Source organism: Mauremys reevesii, linkage group 4, assembly GCF_016161935.1.
Source record: "Mauremys reevesii isolate NIE-2019 linkage group 4, ASM1616193v1, whole genome shotgun sequence".
NCBI classification, from domain to species: Eukaryota; Metazoa; Chordata; order Testudines; family Geoemydidae; genus Mauremys; species Mauremys reevesii.
Window position 1 is genome coordinate 40,701,419 of NC_052626.1, and position 13,131 is coordinate 40,714,549.

The 13,131-nt window shown below is 45.5% G+C and overlaps 1 protein-coding gene across 5 annotated transcripts in view; it reads right to left on the bottom strand.

Moving 5' to 3' along the window:
• TMEM63C (transmembrane protein 63C) overlaps window positions 1-11,299 on the bottom strand; it is a 65,714-nt gene extending 54,415 nt beyond the window's left edge. For 2 of the 5 annotated variants that reach the window (XM_039537744.1, XM_039537742.1), the window contains exon 1: window positions 10,778-10,973. The gene's annotated coding sequence lies outside the window, so the exon portion shown is untranslated. Of the gene's footprint in view, window positions 1-10,777; window positions 10,975-11,034 lie in introns of those variants that run through there. The other 3 variants (XM_039537743.1, XM_039537745.1, XM_039537746.1) reach the window with 3 other exon arrangements.
• Window positions 11,300-13,131: the final 1,832 nt, after the last annotated feature.

Below are 13,131 nucleotides of genomic sequence, written 5' to 3' on the forward strand. Positions count from 1 at the left end.
GATGACACTATCACTGCTAAGCCTTTTCATCCCCCACCCTCACCAACCCCCCACCCTCAGTCAGTAAGAGTTTGCATAATTTGGGGCATACAAAATCAAGGTGGAAAGGCTCTGTCTAATACATGAAATTCAAGTATTTAACATTTGCAATGTCAATTATTAACAATACATATTTGAATGGTAGGGATGTATGAGGAGGGGACTTGGGGTATAGCATAGACCTCACTTTCATTTGATACAGTGGCTACTCTTTTTAATGTGAAAAATATTCAAATTATAAATATATATATATTCAACAAAATCATTATAACAATTTTAACCAAATGCTGTAGTGGCTCAAGTGTGGGGAGGGGGTGTTTAGATCCAAAACACTTTTCTACACATTTTACGTTTTCTGTAAGTGCTTCAGTTATGAGTGGTAAGGAGCTGAGCGTTGGTGCTGATGTGGTACTTTTGCCAATGTTTGCTGCCCATGATTTCAGCTGTACTTCTGACATGGTGGCATAATTTGATTGTCCATAGCATGCAGCCAGGAATTTGGTTGTCTGTTTGATGACAGCAGGCATTGCTGCATGATGTTACTTGCAGAGAAAGGGTGTATCCAGCTGGCAGACTCTTCAACACAGTGCCTTTGTGAAGGACAAAATAGGAAGCTACCGTATCAGGCTGAAAGTACCTGGGCAGCTAACAGTCTTGGTACAATGTTGTGGTGTTGCTCCACAATAGCATGGATGCTTATTACAGCTCTCTCAGGGCATCCATAATCACTAAAGATGTTAGGCCCCATTCAAGGCAATGGTACAAGAGTAAGACAAATATGTCGGTATCATCTGATAATACTGATATTCCCACCAGTTTCTCTTTTGCAACCATCACCATTTGTTGGACAGGGATGCTGTCAGGTTCTTCTTGTGAGGAGGTCATATCTTCTCGGTTGATCACCCCACCTTCCCAGTTGATTTAAACTGGAGTATTGTCTCCGACTGTGATGACTGGCTTGTGCTTTGGAATGCGTCATTGGTGAAGCTTCTTGTTGAATGAGTTCTGTACAAATGATGTTAATCAACTGTTTCTTACTGTCAGTTACCATCAAGACAACTTTCTGTGGAGGCAGTTGTGTACTTGTACTCAACTAATGCACTCTGCTTGCTTCTGTAGTTCTGCTAGATCTTGTGACACACTTTGTGCTGAAGTCTTGTTACGTGTCAAAGAAAAGATATACATCACCTATTGCTTGTGTTCAGGGTAGACTCTGAAATTAGTCACCACTTGCTAGCCACGTACTACCCAAAAAACTCCAGAACCCTCAATGGCCATGCAGGTTACTTTTTGTGGAGTATGTCTATAACCATCTGCTTCCTTAGCCTTGGCAATCCTCATGTCACCAGAGTCAGTGAACACTGACGTTGGTACAGGAGCCTACTCATGTGACAAAATATTCTTGATGTCAACCTCTCATGAACTTGCTTGTAGGCCCATCTCTTTTGAATAAACATTAGTGTTAACTACCTTTGTTGCACCAACCACCTGTCCATACTTTGCTGTCACTGCCAATGTCTCTACTAACCTTGATATTGTGTCATAGAACCCTGTGGGGCAGCTACATTCAAATTCTTGCATTTGGTGAATTCCAATTGTACCTGTGTCACCTACACTGACTGACGGTGGTGCCACTTTACCACTGACAATATTTACTATTGCCTGTAGAGGCTTATGACGGGGGTGGGGTGGGGTTAGGGATCAATGCACAGCGTTAGCTTCTTACTAGTGGTTTCCCTGTGACCCTTGCATCTGCAGAAATCCTTTATTTCATTCCTTCTTTGTGAATCTCTTGTACTTGTGCCTCCTGGTTGCCATTTATGTTTGCAATGTCTTCCACCAGCTAGCTGCATATGTGGAGGCTAACAACCCAATCTCAAGAGTTTCAGGGTGATCTCAGTGATTTAACTATGGCTGTGGCCATTCTTCATGAAGGTGGTTTCAATGTACCCGTCACTGCATAAACCGTTCCATATTCCTGGACCATGGGGCAGGAAGAAAACAGCTGACCATGTGTTTGGTTTATATGTTGTTAGTGTCTATAACTGTCCAATATTTGAAAATTAATTCTCAAGAGTGAATATGTAAGAATTTAAGTGGCAGGCTCAGAGTACAAGAAGAATAAGCCTTGTGTCTGAGTTCGGTGAGGATGAGGGGGCGTGCAAGCAAGGTACACTGCTAATACAGACACAACATATGCGCTTCCTCGCTAATTATGTTCCATAAGAAAATATTAGTTTGAAGTTTTCATTAAAAATAATTGAAATTCAATGAAAGGAGTTTCACTGTCACTTGGCTTGTGAATCAGGAAGGGGTGGTAGTAAGTGCTCATATTTCAAAATGCTCAACAGTGACAACGGTGTCATCAGGCAGTTTCTTTGCATTTAGGGTCTTGAAATTCAGAACAAACACACACACACACACACACACACTATGGACACTAACACAACGTACTGCTATAAACTTGCATTTGGCTACAGGCTTGTCCATTGTGCTCTGAAAAAGCTATCTGGTTTGGTCTTCAGCCCTCCTCCAGCCAGGGTGCCACTGCAATCTCACAGCCCTTCCTCCCCACTGCAGACTACCATCCAGCCACTTCAATGAACCACTCCTCACTTCCCTCCACCCCACCCCTCATAGGAGTTTAGTCTGAAGAAACACCCAGGGCATCAGGCAAAAGACTAACAGAGAGACATATAAAGAAAGAAGAGACTCAGAGAAGGCCTGTGGGGAGGGAGTGGGGAGGAGACAAAGGTGTTTTCATGTTGCTCAGGAAAGCTGTTCCCCCAAATCCCACTCCCTTCAGTCCTATACAGCCCTCTATTAATGACGGGAACTGCCTACAGATGGCCAGAACCTAGTAAGGTAGGAACTAAATTTCTTTGGAGCTCTGGTGTGCCTAGGGTGACCTGATGTCCCGATTTTAGAGGGACAGTCTTGATATTCAGGGCTTTGTCTTATATAGACAACTATAACCCCCATCCTGATTTTTTCACACTTGCTCTTTGGTCAACCTAGGTGGGCCAAAGCGTGGAAACCCCTGTCCCACCAGGGGATAAAAGGGGTAGGGATGCCTTGAGATGCAGCTGTGTCTCCAAATACACCAACACTGCCACACTTGCTATTCATATTCCTCATGGGCAATACATTAAGCAAATGGTGAGCTGTGAGTCCTTTGGCCCAGGCAGCAGGACAAGCACCTGACACAAGGCTGCAGAGCAGGTTCATTTTTAACTCTTTCCTACACAACAACAGATGTGGCATTGGACAAAACTCAAAACAGTAAAAATAAACCTTGGGTGCTCCTAGTCCCGAGGATTTAACTGGAGTATGCCCCATTCTCTCTCTCTCACACACCCACCCACCCAGGCCAATCTCTGACACATAGTTACAGAAATCCAGTTACACAGGTTAGTCCCATTAACCCTGGAACAGAGACATCACCCTGCTGACACAGCTGCTCCCTCTGCCTCCCACAGCTGGATCAAAATGGGACAAAGGGAATTGAAAGACTTTACAATCTGCCAGGACCCAAGATCAGGATTAGGTGGTTTCCTATGTGAAAACTAGAGCTAAATCTAAACCCAAATTCCAGCTCCAAATGCCCTCAGACTTTGGGGAAGTTCAGGTCTAGAGACGGGCTGGAACTATGGGTGCAGTTGCACCCACTGGCTTGAAGTGGATTCCATCATATACAGGGTTTACAGTTTGTTTCAATGTCTCTCAGCACCTCCACTATACAAATTGTTCCAGCATCCCTGGGTCTAGGGCAAATGATGTAGCTTTGGCCTCTCTCTCATTGCAATCGACAATATCCCAAGCGCCAACTAAGCCTAGAGCTGCGCTCCCTGCCTTGCTCACTTGGTTCAAATATTTTAGCAACATGGGCCATCATGGCACCCTGAACTCGGATCTTGGGAAACAAGAGAAGGGAGAAATGATCTTCAGCTACTTGGTGTTAAAACCAACATTTATAATTCGTGGAGTCTGCCCAGATCTGGGGACTGACTGAGACTCCTAAACCAAACAGGCACACAAAGCTGAAAATGCTTTTTGGGTCACTTTTTGGTAGCACCTTTTAGTGTTTAGCACACTGGTCTGGGAGCCAGGAATTCCTGAGGTTAGTCTCATCTCTGCCACGGACTCACCAGTGGTCTTGAGCCAGTCAAGCCATCTTTCTGTGCTTCAGTTCCTCTCCATCCCTACCTGCCACCTGTAAAATGCTGACTCTGCTGCTGCATGAGTAGGACATAGGAAGAGGCACAGCATGGAAACATGCCTTATAGTGAGGCTCTCAGAAGAGTTTTTGCATCTCTGCTGTTTTCTGCAAAATTTAAGGTTTTTTTTTTAAATGAAAAACACCACCACCAAAATAAGGGTGAACTCCTGGCCTCATTGACGCCAATAGCAAAACTTCTGCTGAATTTCAGTCTGGCCAGGATTTCACCTCCAGCCCTTTTGATTGTGAAGAAAAAACTCCTGATTGTGATTCAGTGAGACAGCACTGCACTGAGTCTTCAGCCAGAGCGCCTGAAGCAGCAGTTCTTGGGAGGTGTAATTGCAATGACAAGTTAATTCTGAAACCTAACAGCTATGCCAGACATTTCAACACTTAAGTATTTCACTGCAGATCATGTCAGTAGAAACATCCAGCGAGTCCACTGTCTCCACTGTGGCTGGACTGATTTGAAAGGACCTCGAGAAAAAGGCAGTAAAATGTTAAAGATGGAAGTAACCAAACATTTTATTCACTCATTTTTTGATCCTTAACGTAAAAGGATGTGAGGAAAGAACATGAAAAGAAAGACCGTGGGGAAGTGTTGGGGGTGGGGAAGAGAGAAAGAACAAGTACATTTGATAGAAATCATTCAGTAACAACACAGCATCCTGGATTAATCAGCTTAATGAGTGTTTAAGATAAGAGAACAGAACAACAAAACACAAGCCCTCAATAGTGATGTAACAGGCTCCCTTTTCTGCCCTTTGGACCACCACAAATTCGCTGGATGGGTCCTCTTCACCCATCTTTATTCGGTCCTCTTCACGAGGTCACCAGGACAGTCTCATGCAGCAACATACAATTAGAAGTCAACTTCTCCCTTCCGGGAAGAGATGACAAGATCTCACCATCCTGGGATCCTTATTCCCTAGCCCCTGCCAGCCTCCCTCATTGCATTGCCTTCCTCCCTGTCTTTTAACTGTTCCGGGCTGATTGTTCTCATTAGCTGTCAGCCTCCTGCCTACTTAAGCCATTGAGCACCCATTCCCCCAATTAAATCCACTCCAGTGGGGAGATAGCTAGTACCTCAGCATATATTTACACTGCAATTAAACACCCACACCTGGCCTGTGTCAGCTGACTCAGGCTTGCAGGGCTGTAAAATTGAGGTGTAGATAGTCAGGGTAGGCTGTAGGACACTCTCTCCTCACCGGGTCCCAGAGCCCAGGCTCCAGCCTGCACTCAAACATCTACACTGCAATTTTACAGTCCAAGCCAGCTGACATGGGCCAGCTGTTGGTGTTTAATTGCAGTGTAGACATACCCTCGGTAACCAGAGTGCTGAGTCAGCTCTAAGCGCCTAGCACTCTGTCACATGTGTCAAGTATCAATCAGAACACACAGGCACAAACCCACACTCACATTGCAATTCAAAAAGTTTGGTTATTTCCCCACTTCTTGACATTATATTTCCCTCCTGCCCAGCTCTGCCTGCTCGGGATCAGATAGAAAACAGACACTGAAGCACTGACACACCCCAGGAAACGTTGCTCTCAGTTAGGGTGACCAGACAGCAAATGTGAAAATCGGGATGGGGGGGTAATAGGAGCCTATATAAGAAAAAGACCCAAAAATCAGGACAGTCCCTATAAAATTGGGACATCTGGTCACCCTACTCTCGGTGGATTCCCCATGCAGCTGGAGGCAGAAAAATCTAGAAATCTCTCAAAAGGAGTCTGAGATTTTGAACCCAGTTCTGAGAGAACTGCATAAACATCCAAACTTCTGGCCACTCCTACGAATTGCACCATGAAGGTGACCTGCTGGAGATCTTGCGTTGGTCATAAAACTGACAAGACAAAGCATTTGGTGGCTGATGGCCAATAGAGGAGCAGCCCATGGGCCCTGGGGTTATATTGTCCTCTCTCATCCAGGCAGTTCAGAGCACCTTAATCTCCCTACAGCTAACCTAAACCACACAAGAGAAGAGATAGCTTTTGGCAGGAACCCGGCCACCCACACCCAGGGCAGGGAAATTCCCTCTGTGATGATGCTGTGCCCTTCATTCGATCACGTCCATTGCAGCAGCCTTCAATATCTGCCTCAGCCTGACATTCCTGGCTCCTGCCTCTGCCCCACCAGCCCTTTAATGTTATAGTGATGTTGGCTTCTGTTTGAAGGATTTCTCTGTATGTTCAACACAAGGATAATACACACCTATGTGCTGCATAGCAGAGGGCTGCCATGGGACAGTCTAAGAGAGCGGCAAGGTTTTATTAGAGGGGCACATTTTATTAGTAGTAAATTGTACGGTGGTAGCACCTTGAGGCCCCAGCTGGGTCTGTGCTGGGTGCTGGAGTAACTATCCCTATCCTGAAGGACTTACAGTCTGATTTAAGATCCACACACAGATTTTGTGCCCATATAATTATTTGGATGGGGTGAGACGAAGTTATACCAGTATAAAGGTGCTTATACCAGTATCACTTATTCCCATAAGGGAAGGGGAATAAGCATCAGTATAACTGCATCCGCACTAGGGGGATTGTTTAGCTTTAACTGTACCGGTGCAGTTAAAATAGTACAATGTATGTGTGTAGACAAGCCCTAAGATGAGACACAGCAACTGAGTGTGACAAACATAGGAGGATGAGTAACAGTGATCACAGGTCTGTGTAACTAGGGGAGACAATGTGATTTAGGAGCTAGAGCACTGGACTGGGAGTGAAGAGACCTAGGGTCTAATCTTGGCTCTGCCAGTAACCTGCCACTTCACCTTTGTGGCTCTGTTCCCCTCCCACTCTGTGGGTCTTGGCTCTTTAGATTCTGCTCTGAAGAACTTGTCCCTTGCTATGTTTATGTACAGCACCTAGCACCAATCTTGGCTGGGGCCTCTAGGAGCTACTGAAATAGAGAGTAAGTGTTCCTACACGCATAATTAGCTAGAGGAGGGATTCAGTTATAAACTAATAAATAATGTTATAACCTGCTAACAGTATTTTGTCACTGTCAAACTACTAATCAGAGCTACATGTGAACTGATGACTCAGGACTAGATTTTTAAAGGTATTTAGGCACCCACAGATGCAGGTAGGCACCTGGTGGGATTTTTAAAAGCACCTAACTCCTATTAATTTTACACAGAGATGGGCATCTAGGTACCTCTGAAAAATCACACTAGGTGCCTACCTGCACCTCAAGGCACCAAAATGCCTTTACAAATCTGGTCCTTAGTCCTGATGGATTCCACATTCCATTATCAGACCCACTTTCCATTCCCCAAACACCTTCTAGACCTTTCTACTGAAAACATTATCCACACAGAGCTTAACAAGCAATGGATTCAAGGCTATTTCATTTTTCAAATGTCACAAGTAAACTTATTCTAGACTTTTTGAATGGGGAAATTACAAACAACTTAGAACAAATGTGAATCTCAGTCTTGTAATAATCTAAAACCAAACCTGCTTTTCCTCAGGCTTCTCTCGTTAGTGATGCAATATTTTCCTCAAAGTGGAGGTACAAGACACTATTTTAATTGCAGTAAATGTGTTTAACGTAAAGAAGTGCTGCTTTTAGGAAGGCAAGACTGATGAATGTAGAATGCAATATTGTTTATATCACTCGTATGGAATAGCTAGCTTTTACATCACAAGAATACTGATATTTTCATAAGAGTTAATGTGACGGACTGATTAGTTTAACATCAATTAAATCCAGTTGTCGCTGTTATAAAGTTGTCTCTATCTTTGTTAAAACAGCACAATGAAAAGAGGGATGCGTTTTCTAGAAGAAATGGGGTAATATTCAAAAACACTGACAATCCCTCCTTCTATGAGATGGGGAAGACTGTGTCAAATCTGGTTTAGTTTAACTGAAATGAAAGCTCCTGGAGCAAAAACCTGTCGTGTTTTATTTGTCTGTAAAGCACCGTGCACACCTCTGGCTCTGTATACGTAATAACTAACAATGACCACCAGGGCTGTTATTACAATCTCTCATTGCAAGATCTTTGTATGCTTCCAGCTGTTGGTGATGCCTGAACTGGGGATTAATTAGTTCATGTTTGTGACAATCTTTGAAGATGAGAACATGCTACCAAAGTGTCAAGTTTTATTATGAAAAATGAAGGGTTTACATGCATTTAGATATGGTTACACTGTAGTCGCAGGAAGGCCAAGATGTTGCTATATAAACAAGGCAAAGAATCAAAATTCCAGAGAGGCTGAAAGAGAGTGTTTTGGCTGCCGAGGAGACCATGAATTGTTGGATTTTTGCATTGCTTTGCAGGAGGGTGTATGCTGGACGAAGTTAAGACAGTTCCTTCCTGAGAGATTTCCTCATGTCCACCCACCCACTCACTCTTCCACCCCTGTATTATGCCAGTTTAGACATGTTAGCCGGAGGAGAGTCAGGATAGCAATAGGCCAGCAGGGCTCTCCCTGTCTCCATCCCACGATTCAATGGGCTATAACTGTCCACTGTACAGACTTCTGCTCCGGTCTGACTCTTTTTCCTGTATTTTTTCCAATAATAATAAAAGCCATGCACTTTTCCACAGCACCTGTCAAGCCACACGACACATACCTAGGAATCACTCAACCCCCACAAAAATTCAGCCTAGTCTGGAGTGGAACATCATTATTCAGCCCCTGCATGTTTCGAGGAAGGGAATAACTTCCCCAGCTGAGTCCCTGGGGGATGAAGCTATTCATGCTTGTTCTCTGAGCTTTATTTTAGGTAGAATCCTCCCTCACCTGTCCCCCCAGTCACAGAGTGGAATTGCCCCAAGTTTGCAGGGAGAACCTGTATCTAGACACTAATACCATTCCCTGCTGGAACTGTCTGGAATGTAAGAACACAAGCACATTGATCATTCTGTGAGATTTTCATCAAACAGTTAAAAGGAGATACCCACACAGACAGAACCTTGGCCAGACAAGGCTGTGCCCCCTCAATAATAATCTATTAGCAAATGATCATATATTATAAATACACCGTGTTACATAGCCATTTGTTACACTGATCGAGGTAGCAAGCAAGGGAAACTGCGACATTACATATCCGTGGATGGCTTTGGATGAAGTCATAAGCCATGAGTGAGCAGCTTGGCCAGAGCATTAGATCATCCCAATCACACAGATACTTTCAGTTGGAGTCATCAATTTCTCAGTACCCAGTGTTTTTATGTGAAATGAGGTAGAATAGTCTTTTTTATTGCCAGCATGAAGCATTTCCTGGCATTTCCAACATCACCAGGCACAGCTCCAGGAAGGAGGATTTTGAAGCCCTGATGATGTGGGAAACTGACAACAAGCCATGGAATGATACAGTGGAGGCAGCATGATATTTTATCTCCCATCAAGGGAAGGAGGCGGCACACTTCAGTGTACAGGGACTCAGATTGGGAGTCAAGAGAATGGAGTGCTATTCGTGGCTCTATCATTGACATATTGTGTGATTTCAGAGAAGTCCCTTCACAGGGCTATGCCTCAGTTTTTACATCTGCGATAACATTGCTCACCTGCCTTTAGCAAGTGCTTTGGAATCTCTGGCTGAAAAGCTCTATAAGTATTACTATTATCATCACCACTCTATGGAAAAGAAAAGTAGAGATAAGAGTGTAATTATGCAAAAATCACCCCAATCACTATAACGATCTGCATCCCGGATACACCTCCTGCTTTCTTGGAGTGGTAAACCTGGCACTAGGATAAGGAGTAGCAAGAAGTCACAGAAGTTGCCATCAGAGTGCCTTCCATGAACTCATTAATGGGTAGGTGTATAAATGACAGCCACAACCACATTGTACAGAGAGGGCTTTAGCAGGAGAAATTAACATGTTCTGTCAGCACTTTGGGGTTTTTCTACCTAACTTAACCGGGTGATGGGCATGAATGATGATGATGATTAACCAGCTGAAAAGAATTCCAGCCCCTTTCCAACACCCAAAGTTCCACAGGGATGCTTCCCCACCTACAGTCAGGATCTTCCAACCAAACGTTAGGGGACATACACAGATTCTCCCTCCCTCTCTTTTTCCTTTTGTTAAGGCTTGATTTTTTGTTTTAAATGCACCTTGTTCCACCAGGTCCTTCTGACCCTGTGCAGGCTGCCATGGAATGAGATATCAGATTCTGTTCCGCACAATCTAATAGTCTGAGCCCAATTTTGGCCCGTTTTCTCCACTAATTCTGTAGGAGCTAAAAACAACACGCATAGGAGAAAACACATCCACTGAGCAAAGGGAACATCCCCGCTCCAAATGAAACAATATCGTCTCCCTCAATCTCCTCCACTTTTCCTAGTCCAGATCCCTCTCACCTCTTCTTGGGCAAGAAATGATAATATTGCATATTTCAGCCACTACCCCAGGAAACAGTGGGATCAATTAAAGGCAGCCTGCCCTTTGGAGCTGCTCCTTTGAAATCGACTCTCTACTCATGCATTGAATGGCTGCTGCTGATCGTCCCCCTTTGCTCAGGCTGAGGGGAGAGATGAAAAGATGATGTTCCCTACCTGCAAGAGGGCAGCTGAGATCTCAGTCCTTCTGACCATCAACAGCAGCAGAAAGCCAGCCCCACCGGCTAAGGGACCGTCTGCGAACTACGAGCTGCACAAGGGAGGCACATCATCTCTCTGCTCCTCCCTCCCGGATCAGCAGCGCTCCTCAGCTAACCGGACCTGGCAAGGAACCTGAATTAACTACATCAGCCCATGCAAACACCCCGGCGGGGCACCACAACAAACCCACGCAGGGACAGTCTGCAAAGTACCCGCTGCAAATATAAAGGGCTCCTCCCTTTATAGCAATAGCAATAGAAACCCCAGGCCAGGCGAGACCAGCTCCCCCTTTCTCTCCCTGCCGTGGTGGTTTTATATGTGTGCAATGATCCGCGCTGTGCAATGATTTCCCGCCCCTCCCCCGGGGACCCATGGCCATCAGAGCTGCTTCCCTGTTTTGATATGAGCAGAAAAGGGGGACAACCCTTTTGTTGCAAACAATCGGCCGCAGGGAGCCCTCAGGGGCTCTTCCCCCTCAGCTCCTCCCTTCTGCAATAATGCAGCAGAAACAATCCAGCCCTACAAATCGCCCCCGCCTCCAGCCTACCCAGCTAAGGGACTGTCTGCAAATTACCAAACGCACAGACGAACACTGAAGAATGTTGACGAGCTTGGGGCCTACATTTCTGCAAGCGGCCTCTGGGTCAGTCTGTGGCCACGTTCGAAAATCTGGCTGCATTTCAACATCCAGAGATGAGTCGCTGAGAAGGATAAATCTCACACAAGCTAAACAGCTACAGATCCCTACACAGACCTGCCACGCCGGAGCCTAAAGCTAGTGAACAATGTGTACCAGATACAGAAGCAAGGACCAGAAGCTAATGGTGTAAAAGGGAGGGTGAGAAATATATGTCCCCAGATGATCAGGAATGAATTTTCACCACAGACATAAGGAGGGAAACCTGTTCTGTCTAATTCTGATCCTGTGTCCCTCACCGTATTATCTGAACTTACAGACTGCTCTGTCGGATACACCCATAAAGAGAACAGCCCAGCCTTGCAAAAAAGGAGAGAGATGGCATCACTACAGGGCAACCTGTCACTAGAGCAGTAACTCACAGAAGACCATACACCAGACAGTGTGCAGGCCCATCCTGGGCAGCCCAGACAGCTACCTGAGGGGGTCTGGCTCTTTCACACTTGGGCAGCACTCGTGAAGCTTGTCTTGCCACTGAAGTGTCACTGAATTGAATTGCATGTACAGTATCTAAGGAACTTCCAAGGCATTTAGACTCTATATTTCTACATCACAAGCAAAACAATCTTCCCCCTGCAGTAAAAGATAATGAAGCGATTGGAGGAGGAGGACTCCAGTTATGAAGATCCATAGTCCATAAAGGGGTTTGGAGCCTGGGTTCCGGTTAAGGCCCATCTCCTTTATTTATATTTATCTATTTCAGTTTAGAAAATGCACTTATTCTAGGCTCTAGGCCAGGGGTGGCCAAACTTTCTGACCCTTCGAGCTGCATACAACAATCTTCAGAAGTTCAAGATCGGTGTGCGCCTGTCGGGGCTCGGGACTTCAGCCCTGTGGGGAGGAAGGTGTTGGGGCTTCAGCCCCATGGGAGGCACCTGTCTTGGTTCGGTGCTTCAGCCCCACTCCTGCTGAAATCCTGAGCCCCAGCAGGCATGCCCCATGGGGTTGAAGCCCCAAGACCTACCCTCCCTGCTAGGCAAGCCCTAGCCCCGCTGCCCTGCTGCAGGGCAGAAGCCCCGAGCTCCCTGCCCCCAGTCTGGTAGGTGGAGAATTTGGGGGGCTCCGTAAGCTGCACTTTAACTGTAAAAGAGCCGCATGTGGCTCGCGAGCCACAGTTTGCCCATCCCTGCTTTAGGCACATGTGCAATAAACCTTTTCCTCCCAAAACTTACAAAATAAAGTGTGATCAACTGGAAACTCACCTTTCCAGTCTGTCAGGGATAAGAACTTTCAGCCCCCATGTATATACTCCTCAGCCACCTTAGTGAATAGCTCAACCTGCAGCATTCCCTGAACATCATACGTGGGGTCTGTTGAAATAAGTGGGGTGAGAGCAAGTTCCAGTGATAAAGGCCTTTTTTTTTTAATCAAGGAGCTATTAACTCAAGTGTTTTCACCTGCTGTGGTATCACCTGAGGAGAACGGGGGTTTCAAAGGTATCCAGGACTCAAAGCATTTAGGCTCTCATCCTCAAAGATATTTAGGTGCCTAACGAGAGCCTTGCTATCCGACAGGGCCCGACTACAGGTATCGGGTTTGGGTTGCATCTGGTCTGAATAGGACTGGCCACACTCAAGTCACGTTCAGGTTGGCTGTGCTCATCTCAGGTTCA